The sequence below is a fragment of the Cetorhinus maximus genome, unplaced genomic scaffold (genome assembly GCF_964194155.1).
Source record: "Cetorhinus maximus unplaced genomic scaffold, sCetMax3.hap1.1 HAP1_SCAFFOLD_1022, whole genome shotgun sequence".
Lineage (NCBI taxonomy): Eukaryota > Metazoa > Chordata > Chondrichthyes > Lamniformes > Cetorhinidae > Cetorhinus > Cetorhinus maximus.
Window position 1 is genome coordinate 95001 of NW_027596964.1, and position 10000 is coordinate 105000.

The window sequence follows — 10000 nt, forward strand, 5'->3', positions numbered from 1 at the left end:
CCGTTCCTTCACTGGAAAATCGTGCCACTCGTTTAACATTATCGGCGCCTCGGCCTCACAAGGCGCTGTGGCTTCGAGAGGTGCGCCAGCCACCACTCGAACATGCTAATGTGTCCGTCTGTGACCCGCAGGAAACAGAAGAGCGAGGGTATTCCGCTCAGCCTCAGCAACAGCATACGCGCTGGCCGGCCGAGGGCCCTACCGCATCGGACACCTAGCACCGCATCTTTCCTCTGAGGAGCGAGACACACGCACACCGCTTCCCCGCCACCGAGCACACGTCTGCTTTCGGAGCCAGCGTGGCCTCGCTCGGGTACTGGTTCAACCGCGGGTGGAGGGGTGGTCCGCAGCGGTGCAATTTTCTTATTTCTGCAACAACCGAAGCAACCTGTTGGCGCTCGCACGGCTAGGAAATGCCGACTGGCGTGCGTCGCCTGCGTGCAAAACGGTTCTGGGCACGCACACGGTGTTGACTCTGCCCATGTCAAACACTGCAGTGTGCAACCCAAGGGGACTCAGGCACCCCGCCCGCCCCCTAGGTGCCTGTGAACAGGCTTTGTATTTTTATTTTTCATCATCAAGTACACCGCCAGGTGACACTTTGTGATTTTTTTTGCTCATAAATACAATTCTCTTATTTGTAAAACAACGGAAGCAACATGTTGGCGCTCGCACGACTAGGAAATGCCGACTGGCGTGCGTCGCCTGCGTTCAAAACGGTTCTGGGCACGCACACAGTGCTGACTCTGCCCATGTCAAACACTACAGTGTGCAACCCAAGGGGACTCAGGCACCCCGCCCGCCCCCTAGGTGCCTGTGAACAGGCTTTGTATTTTTATTTTTCATCATCAAGTACACCGCCAGGTGACACTTTGTGATTTTTTTTGCTCATAAATACAGTTTTCTTATTTGTAAAACATCGGAAGCAACATGTTGGCGCTCGCACGGCTAGGAAATGCCGACTGGCGTGCGTCGCCTGCGTTCACATCGGTTCTGGGCACGCACACAGTGCTGACTCTGCCCATGTCAAACACTACAGTGTGCAACCCAAGGGGACTCAGGCACCCCGCCCGCCCCCTAGGTGCCTGCGAACAGGCTTTGTATTTTTATTTCTCATCATCAAGTAGACCGCCAGGTGAAACTTTGTGATTTTTTGTTTTGCTGCTCATAAATACAATTTTCTTATTTGTAAAACAACGGAAGCAACCTGTTGGCGCTCGCACGGAGAGGAAATGCCGACCGGCGTGCGTCGCCTGCGTTCAAAAGGGTTCTGGGCACGCACACAGTGTTGACTCTGTCCATGTCAAACACTCTATAGTGTGCAACCCAAGGGGACTCAGGCACCCCCGCCCCAAAGGTGCCTGTGAACAGACTTTGTATTTTTATTTTTCATCATCAAGTACACCGCCAGGTGACACTTTGTGATTTTTTTTGTTCATAAATACACATGTATATATATATTTGACACTTTGTCATTTTGTCTGTTCTTTTCGCCACACGCCATGTTTATTAAACCAGGGTTACCACCGGTCTGGACCCTGGCCGATATTTCAGACCGACAACGGAGTTCGGAAAGCCCGCACAAATTCATCTTAAATCCTCATATAGGACTTCCGAGAGCTCTTTGAAAGGTATTCTATTTGAAAACGCTTACCACCCTCAAAGTCGCACTTTTCTGGGCATTTTTAAAGTGTGACCGTTGTCTGAAAATGTTCTGAAAATCGTGTCCCCGAAAATCTCCGGGTACCCCGCCAACCTCCCCTGCCAACAATTGCAACCGTAAGGTCGGGCGGTAGGCCTACCGTCCAGGAGGCCCCAAAGCCCGCAAAACGCCATTTTGCCATTTTCTCATCGGGACTTCCGAGGGGAACTCATTAACGAGCTCCAGGAGTGGTATGCCAGAAATTGCAACTTGACCCGTCGCCGGGCACACCCGCTACTCTCTGCGGGAATACCCCCACCGGGTGCCGGGTAAAGGCCTCGGATCTGACCTCATGGACTTCCGTCTGCGCACGGATTTTGCTCTCGCGGGCGCAAGAGCCACTTTCCACGGCCTGCCAACGCAATCCGAAGTGCATTGGCCAACCATTACAACGGGAAACACTTTGCCTCTCCGCCAGAGACTAAGTCCAATTGGTTAACCATTTCTCAGGAAAACACTTTGCCTCTCTGCCAGAGACTAAGTCCAATTGGTTAATCATTTCTCAAGGCCGCAATTTGCCTGCCGTTCAGAGACCAAGTCCAATTGGTTAACCATTTCTCTTGAAAACACTTTGCCTCTCTGCCAGAGACTAAGTCCAATTGGTTAACCATTTCTCTTGAAAACACTTTGTCTCTCCGCCAGAGACTAAGTCCAATTGGTTAACCATTTCTCTTGAAAACACTTTGCCTCTCTGCCAGAGACTAAGTCCAATTGGTTAACCATTTCTCGTGAAAACACTTTGCCTCTCTGCCAGAGACTAAGTCCAATTGGTTATCCATTTCTCTTGAAAACACTTTGTCTCTCCGCCAGAGACTAAGTCCAATTGGTTAACCATTTCTCTGGAAAACACTTTGCCTCTCTGCCAGAGACTAAGTCCAATTGGTTAACCATTTCTCTTGAAAACACTTTGCCTCTCTGCCAGAGACTAAGTCCAATTGGTTAACCATTTCTCTTGAAAACACTTTGTCTCTCCGCCAGAGACTAAGTCCAATTGGTTAACCATTTCTCTTGAAAACACTTTGCCTCTCTGCCAGAGACTAAGTCCAATTGGTTAACCATTTCTCAGGAGCTCACCGAGGGCAATCTGTAACGTCTCGCGGGCCCGGGGGCCCCTTTGCACGGCCTGCCAATGCAATCCGAGCCGCACTGTCCTTCGTTTGGTTAACCATTTCTCAGGGGCACACCGAGGGCACCCTGCATTGTCTCGCGGGCCCGGAGGCCACTTTGCACGGCCTGCCAACGCAATGCGAGGTGCTTCGCCCTTGGCCGCCTTCCCGGCCGGCTTCGGGACGTTTCGGGGGCTCTCACCGGGGCAAATCCGGTCCCCCGGGCGATTAGGAGGCCTCCCCGGGCAGGCCCGGGCTTCAGGCCGCCGCTTTTCCATCCCGGCCGAAAGAGGCGAAAAATGCCGAAAATGGCCAAAAATGGCCGCCGGCAGGGCCTCTCGGTCGGTTTGGCGGCAGCCTGGGTCGGTCCCTGCAGACCTGGAGGCTCGAGAAGGTTTTTGGCGATGTCGACCGATTCTCGATTTGCCACCTCCTACTATTCTGCAGGTACCCCGCCAACCTCCCCTGCCGACAATTCCAACCGTAAGGTCGGGCGGTAGTCCTACCGACGAAGAGGCCCCAAAGCCCGCAAAACGCCATTTTGCCCTTTCCTCATCGGGACTTCCGCGGGGAACTCATTAACCAGCTCCATGAGTGGCATGCCAGAAATTGCAACTTGACCCGTCGCCGGGCAGATTCGCTACTCTCTGCGGGAATACCCCCACCGGGTGCCGGGTAAAGGCCTCGGATCTGACCTCATGGACTTCCGTCTGTGCACGGATTTTGCTCTCGCGGGCCCAAGAGCCTCATTGCCCGGCCTGCCAATGCAACCCGAGGTCCATTGGCCTCATTGGTTAATTATTTCTCGAGAAAACACTTTGCCTCTCCGCCAGAGACTAAGTCCAATTGGTTAATCATTTCTCAAGGCCACAATTTGCCTGCCGTTCAGAGACTAAGTCCAATTGGTTAACCATTTCTCTTGAAAACACTTTGCCTCTCTGCCAGAGACTAAGTCCAATTGGTTAACCATTTCTCTTGAAAACACTTTGCCTCTCTGCCAGAGACTAAGTCCAATTGGTTAACCATTTCTCGTGAAAACACTTTGCCTCTCTGCCAGAGACTAAGTCCAATTGGTTATCCATTTCTCTGGAAAACACTTTGTCTCTCCGCCAGAGACTAAGTCCAACTGGTTAACCATTTCTCGTGAAAACACTTTGCCTCTCCGCCAGAGACTAAGTCCAATTGGTTAATCATTTCTCAAGGCCACAATTTGCCTGCCGTTCAGAGACCAAGTCCAATTGGTTAACCATTTCTCTTGAAAACACTTTGCCTCTCTGCCAGAGACGAAGTCCAATTGGTTAACCATTTCTCTTGAAAACACTTTGTCTCTCCGCCAGAGACTAAGTCCAATTGGTTAACCATTTCTCTTGAAAACACTTTGCCTCTCTGCCAGAGACTAAGTCCAATTGGTTAACCATTTCTCGTGAAAACACTTTGCCTCTCTGCCAGAGACTAAGTCCAATTGGTTATCCATTTCTCTTGAAAACACTTTGTCTCTCCGCCAGAGACTAAGTCCAATTGGTTAACCATTTCTCTGGAAAACACTTTGCCTCTCTGCCAGAGACTAAGTCCAATTGGTTAACCATTTCTCTGGAAAACACTTTGCCTCTCTGCCAGAGACTAAGTCCAATTGGTTAACCATTTCTCTTGAAAACACTTTGCCTCTCTGCCAGAGACTAAGTCCAATTGGTTAACCATTTCTCTTGAAAACACTTTGTCTCTCCGCCAGAGACTAAGTCCAATTGGTTAATCATTTCTCTTGAAAACACTTTGCCTCTCCGCCAGAGACTAAGTCCAATTGGTTAACCATTTCTCGTGAAAACACTTTGCCTCTCTGCCAGAGACTAAGTCCAACTGGTTAACCATTTCTCTTGAAAACACTTTGCCTCTCTGCCAGAGACTAAGTCCAATTGGTTAACCATTTCTCGTGAAAACACTTTGTCTCTCCGCCAGAGACTAAGTCCAATTGGTTAACCATTTCTCGTGAAAACACTTTGCCTCTCTGCCAGAGACTAAGTCCAATTGGTTAACCATTTCTCAGGGGCTCACCGAGGGCAATCTGTAACGTCTCGCGGGCCCGGGGGCCCCTTTGCACGGCCTGCCAATGCAATCCGAGCCGCACTGTCCTTCGTTTGGTTAACCATTTCTCAGGGGCACACCGAGGGCACCCTGCATTGTCTCGCGGGCCCGGAGGCCACTTTGCACGGCCTGCCAACGCAATGCGAGGTGCTTCGCCCTTGGCCGCCTTCCCGGCCGGCTTCGGGACGTTTCGGGGGCTCTCACCGGGGCAAATCCGGTCCCCCGGGCGATTAGGAGGCCTCCCCGGGCAGGCCCGGGCTTCAGGCCGCCGCTTTTCCATCCCGGCCGAAAGAGGCGAAAAATGCCGAAAATGGCCAAAAATGGCCGCCGGCAGGGCCTCTCGGTCGGTTTGGCGGCAGCCTGGGTCGGTCCCTGCAGACCTGGAGGCTCGAGAAGGTTTTTGGCGATGTCGACCGATTCTCGATTTGCCACCTCCTACTATTCTGCAGGTACCCCGCCAACCTCCCCTGCCGACAATTCCAACCGTAAGGTCGGGCGGTAGTCCTACCGACGAAGAGGCCCCAAAGCCCGCAAAACGCCATTTTGCCCTTTCCTCATCGGGACTTCCGCGGGGAACTCATTAACCAGCTCCATGAGTGGCATGCCAGAAATTGCAACTTGACCCGTCGCCGGGCGCACTCGCTGCTCTTTGCGGGAATACCCCCACCGGGCGCCGGGTAAGAGCCTCGGATCTGACCTCATGGGCTTCCGTCCTCGCACGGATTTTGCTCTCCCGGGCCCAGGGGCCACTTTCCCCGGCCTTGCGAAGGCAATCGGAGGTGCTTCGCCCTCGAAACCGCCTTCCCGGCCGGCTTCGGGACGTTTCCGGGGCAAATCCGGTCCCGCGGGCGAAGGGGAGCCTTCCCCGGGCACGCCCGGGCTTCAGGCCGCCGCTTTCCGTGACCTACCGAAAGACGCGAAAAATGCCGAAAATGGCCAAAAATGGCCGCCCGGCACGGCCTCGCGGTCGGTTTGGGGGCAGCCTGGGTCGGTCCCTGCAGACCTGGAGGCTCGAGAAGGCACTTGGCGATGTCGACCGATTCTCGATTTGCCACCTCCTACTATTCTGCAGGTACCCCGCCAACCTCCCCAGCCAACAAATCGCAAATGCCGATCGGCGGGTGACCGTCCGGTAGTCATGCCGACGAAGAGGCACCTAGGCCCCGCAAACGCTTCCAAATCCGACCCCATCCCGGACCGGTTCTTTTTTAAAAAAGGCTCCCAGGACTCCGGATTTTTTCCTGCCGCACTCGGGACCACCCGACGGACACGAAACCGGGAACCTTTCCCCGGTCCGACCCTCCTCGGCCCGGCCAGCCGACGTCGAAGCGGCCGACTGGTTAATGATTTCACCCTGCTCCGACGTGACGCGTTTTCCAACCGCGCATGCGCGGCTCTGCCTCCCGAACCGCCCCCTCACGTGAGGGCTCTGGGTCCGCCCCCCGGCAGCCATTTCCTCCTGCCGGTCCGTTATTTTACGCCGTTTTTCGCCCTCCAGCCCTGCCGGAATGCTGCCTGCTCGCTGGTTAACCATTTCGCTCCCTGCACTTCGGCTTCTGCCCTGCTGGGGAAGCCCGCTGCTGCCTCTAACCGTACTCACGGGCGGGCGGCTCTGCTGCGCGGCCTCCGGCCACGCCCCCTCACCTGGTTTGCTGGGAACCCGCCCCCGGCAGCCTGTTACTCGTGCCGGTTCGGTCTTATCGGCCCTTTTTGCACCTTCCCTGCCTGCTGGCATGCTTCGGCTCACCGGTCAACCGGTTCCCCGTTCTCCACTTAGACTTTTGAGCTGCGGGGCTGGTCTGCCGCGAACTGCACCCGTATTACGGGGCGGGCGGCTCTACTGCCCGTACGGCTGCCCTGCCTGTTAACTGGTTAACCGTTTCCCCGTCCAAGTACTTCGTCCCTGGACCTGCCGGTGTGTTCTGCAGCTAACTGCACCCGTATTACGGGGCGGGACGCTCCGCTTACCGGCCGGCTGCCATGCCTGCTTAACTGGTCAACCATTTACTCACATATACTTAGCCCCTGGAGCTGCTGGGCTGGTCGGCGACCTAACTGCACCCTTGTTGCCGGGAGGTCGGCACTAATTGCCGGCCGGCCGGCTGCCCTGCCTGCTAACTGGTAAACCCTTTACCCACATGTACTTAGCCCCTGGATACTGATGGGCTGTTCTGCACCTAACTGCACCCTGATTAGCGGGCGGGCGGCTGTAATTGCCGGCCGGCTGCTCTGCCTGCTAACTGGTTAACCATTGACCCACATGTACTTAGCCCCTGGAAACAGAGGGGCTGTTCTGCACCTAACTGCACCCTTATTAGCGGGCGGACAGGCGGCCGGCTCTAATTACCGGCCGGCCGGCTGCCCTGCCTGCTAACTGGTTAACCATTTACCCACATGTACTTAGCCCCTGGAAACTGATGGGCTGTTCTGCACCTAACTGCACCCTTATTAGCGGGCGGACAGGCGGCCGGCTCTAATTACCGGCCGGCCGGCTGCCCTGCCTGCTAACTGGTTCACCATTTACCCACATGTCCTTAGCCCCTGGATACTGATGGGCTGTTCTGCACCTAACTGCACCCTGATTAGCGGGCGGGCGGCTCTAATTGCCGGCCGGCTGCTCTGCCTGCTAACTGGTTAACCATTGACCCACATGTACTTAGCCCCTGGAAACTGAGGGGCTGTTCTGCACCTAACTGCACCCTTACTAGCGGGCGGACAGGCGGCCGGCTCTAATTACCGGCCGGCCGGCTGCCCTGCCTTGCTAACTGGTTAACCATTTACCCACATGTACTTAGCCCCTGGAAACTGATGGGCTGTCCTGCACCTAACTGCACCCTTACTAGCGGGCGGGCGGCTGTAATTAGCGGCCGGCTGCCCTGCCTGCTAACTGGTTCATCATTTACCCACATGTACTTAGCCCCTGGAGCTGCTGGGCTGGTCGGCACCTAACTGCAGCCCTATGGCCGGGAGGTCGGCTCTAATTACCGGCCGGCCGGCTGCCCTGCCTGCTAACTGGTTAATCATTTACCCACATGTACTTAGCCCCTGGAGCTGCTGGGCTGGTCGGCACCTAACTGCACCCGTAATGGCCGGGAGGTCGGCTCTAATTACCGGCCGGCTGCCCTGCCTGCTAACTGGTTAACCATTTACCCACATGTACTTAGCCCCTGGAGCTGATGGGCTGTTCTGCACCGAACTGCACCCTGATTAGCGGGCGGGCGGCTCTAATTGCCGGCCGGCTGCCCTGCCTGCTAACTGGTTAACCATTTACCCGCATGTACTTAGCCCCTGGAGCTGCTGGGCTGGCCGGCACCTAACTGCACCCTTATCACCGGGCGGGCGGCTCTAATTACCGGCCGGCCGGCTGCCCTGCCTGCTAACTGGTTCACCATTTACCCACATGTACTTAGCCCCTGGAGCTGCTGGGCTGGCCGGCACCTAACTGCACCCTTATCACCGGGCGGGCGGCTCTAATTACCGGCCGGCCGGCTGCCCTGCCTGCTAACTGGTTAACCATTTACCCACATGTACTTAGCCCCTGGAAGCTGATGGGCTGTTCTGCACCTAACTGCACCCTGATTAGCGGGCGGGCGGCTGTAATTGCCGGCCGGCTGCATTGCCTGCTAACTGGTTAACCATTGACCCACATGTACTTAGCCCCTGGAAACAGAGGGGCTGTTCTGCACCTAACTGCACCCTTAATAGCGGGCGGACAGGCGGACGGCTCTAATTACCGGCCGGCCGGCTGCCCTGCCTGCTAACTGGTTAACCATTTACCCACATGTACTTAGCCCCTGGAAACTGATGGGCTGTTCTGCACCATACTGCACCCTTATTAGCGGGCGGACAGGCGGCCGGCTCTAATTACCGGCCGGCCGGCTGCCCTGCCTGCTAACTGGTTCACCATTTACCCACATGTCCTTAGCCCCTGGAAGCTGATGGGCTGTTCTGCACCTAACTGCACCCTTATTAGCGGGCGGGCGGGCGGCTCTAATTGCCGGCCGGCTGCTCTGCCTGCTAACTGGTTAACCATTGACCCACATGTACTTAGCCCCTGGAGCTGATGGGCTGTTCTGCACCTAACTGCACCTTGATTAGCGGGCGGGCGGCTCTAATTGCCGGCCGGCTGCTCTGCCTGCTAACTGGTTAACCATTTACCCACATGTACTTAGCCCCTGGAAAATGATGGGCTGTTCTGCACCTATCTGCACCCTGATTAGCGGGCGGGCGGCTCTAATTGCCGGCCGGCTGCTCTGCCTGCTGACTGGTTAACCATTTACCCACATGTACTTAGCCCCTGGAGCTGCTGGGCCTGTCGGCACCTAACTGCACCCTTATCACCGGGCGGGTGGCTCTATTTACCGGCCGGCTGCTCTGCCTGCTAACTGGTTAATCATTTACCCACATGTACTTAGCCCCAGGAGCTGCTGGGCTGGTCGGCACCTAACTGCAGCCCTATGGCCCGGCGGGCGGCCTCAATTACCGGCCGGCTTCCCTGCCTGCTAACTGGTTAACCATTTACCCACATGTACTTAGCCCCTGGAGCTGCTGGGCTGTTCGGCACCTAACTGCACCCGTATGGCCGGGAGGTCGGCTATAATTACCGGCCGGTTGCCCTGCCTGCTAACTGGTTAACCATTTACCCACATGTACTTAGCCCCTGGAGCTGCTGGGCTGTTCGGCACCTAACTGCACCCGTATGGCCGGGAGGTCGGCTATAATTACCGGCCGGTTGCCCTGCCTGCTAACTGGTTAATCATTTACCCACATGCACTTCGCCCCTGGAGCTGCTGGGCTGGTCGGCACCTAACTGCAGCCCTATGGCCGGGCGGGCGGCTCCAATTACCGGCCGGCTGCCCTGCCTGCTAACTGGTTAACCATTTACCCACACGTACTTAGCCCCTGGAGCTGCTGGGCTGGTCGGCACCTAACTGCACCCGTATGGCCGGGAGGTCGGCTCTAATTACCGGCCGGCCGGCTGCCCTGCCTGCTAACTGGTTAACCGTTTACCCACCCGTACTTAGCCCCTGGAGCTGCTGGGCTGGTCGGCACCTAACTGCACCCTTATCACCGGGCGGGCCGCTCTCATTGCCGGCCGGCTGCCCTGCCTGCT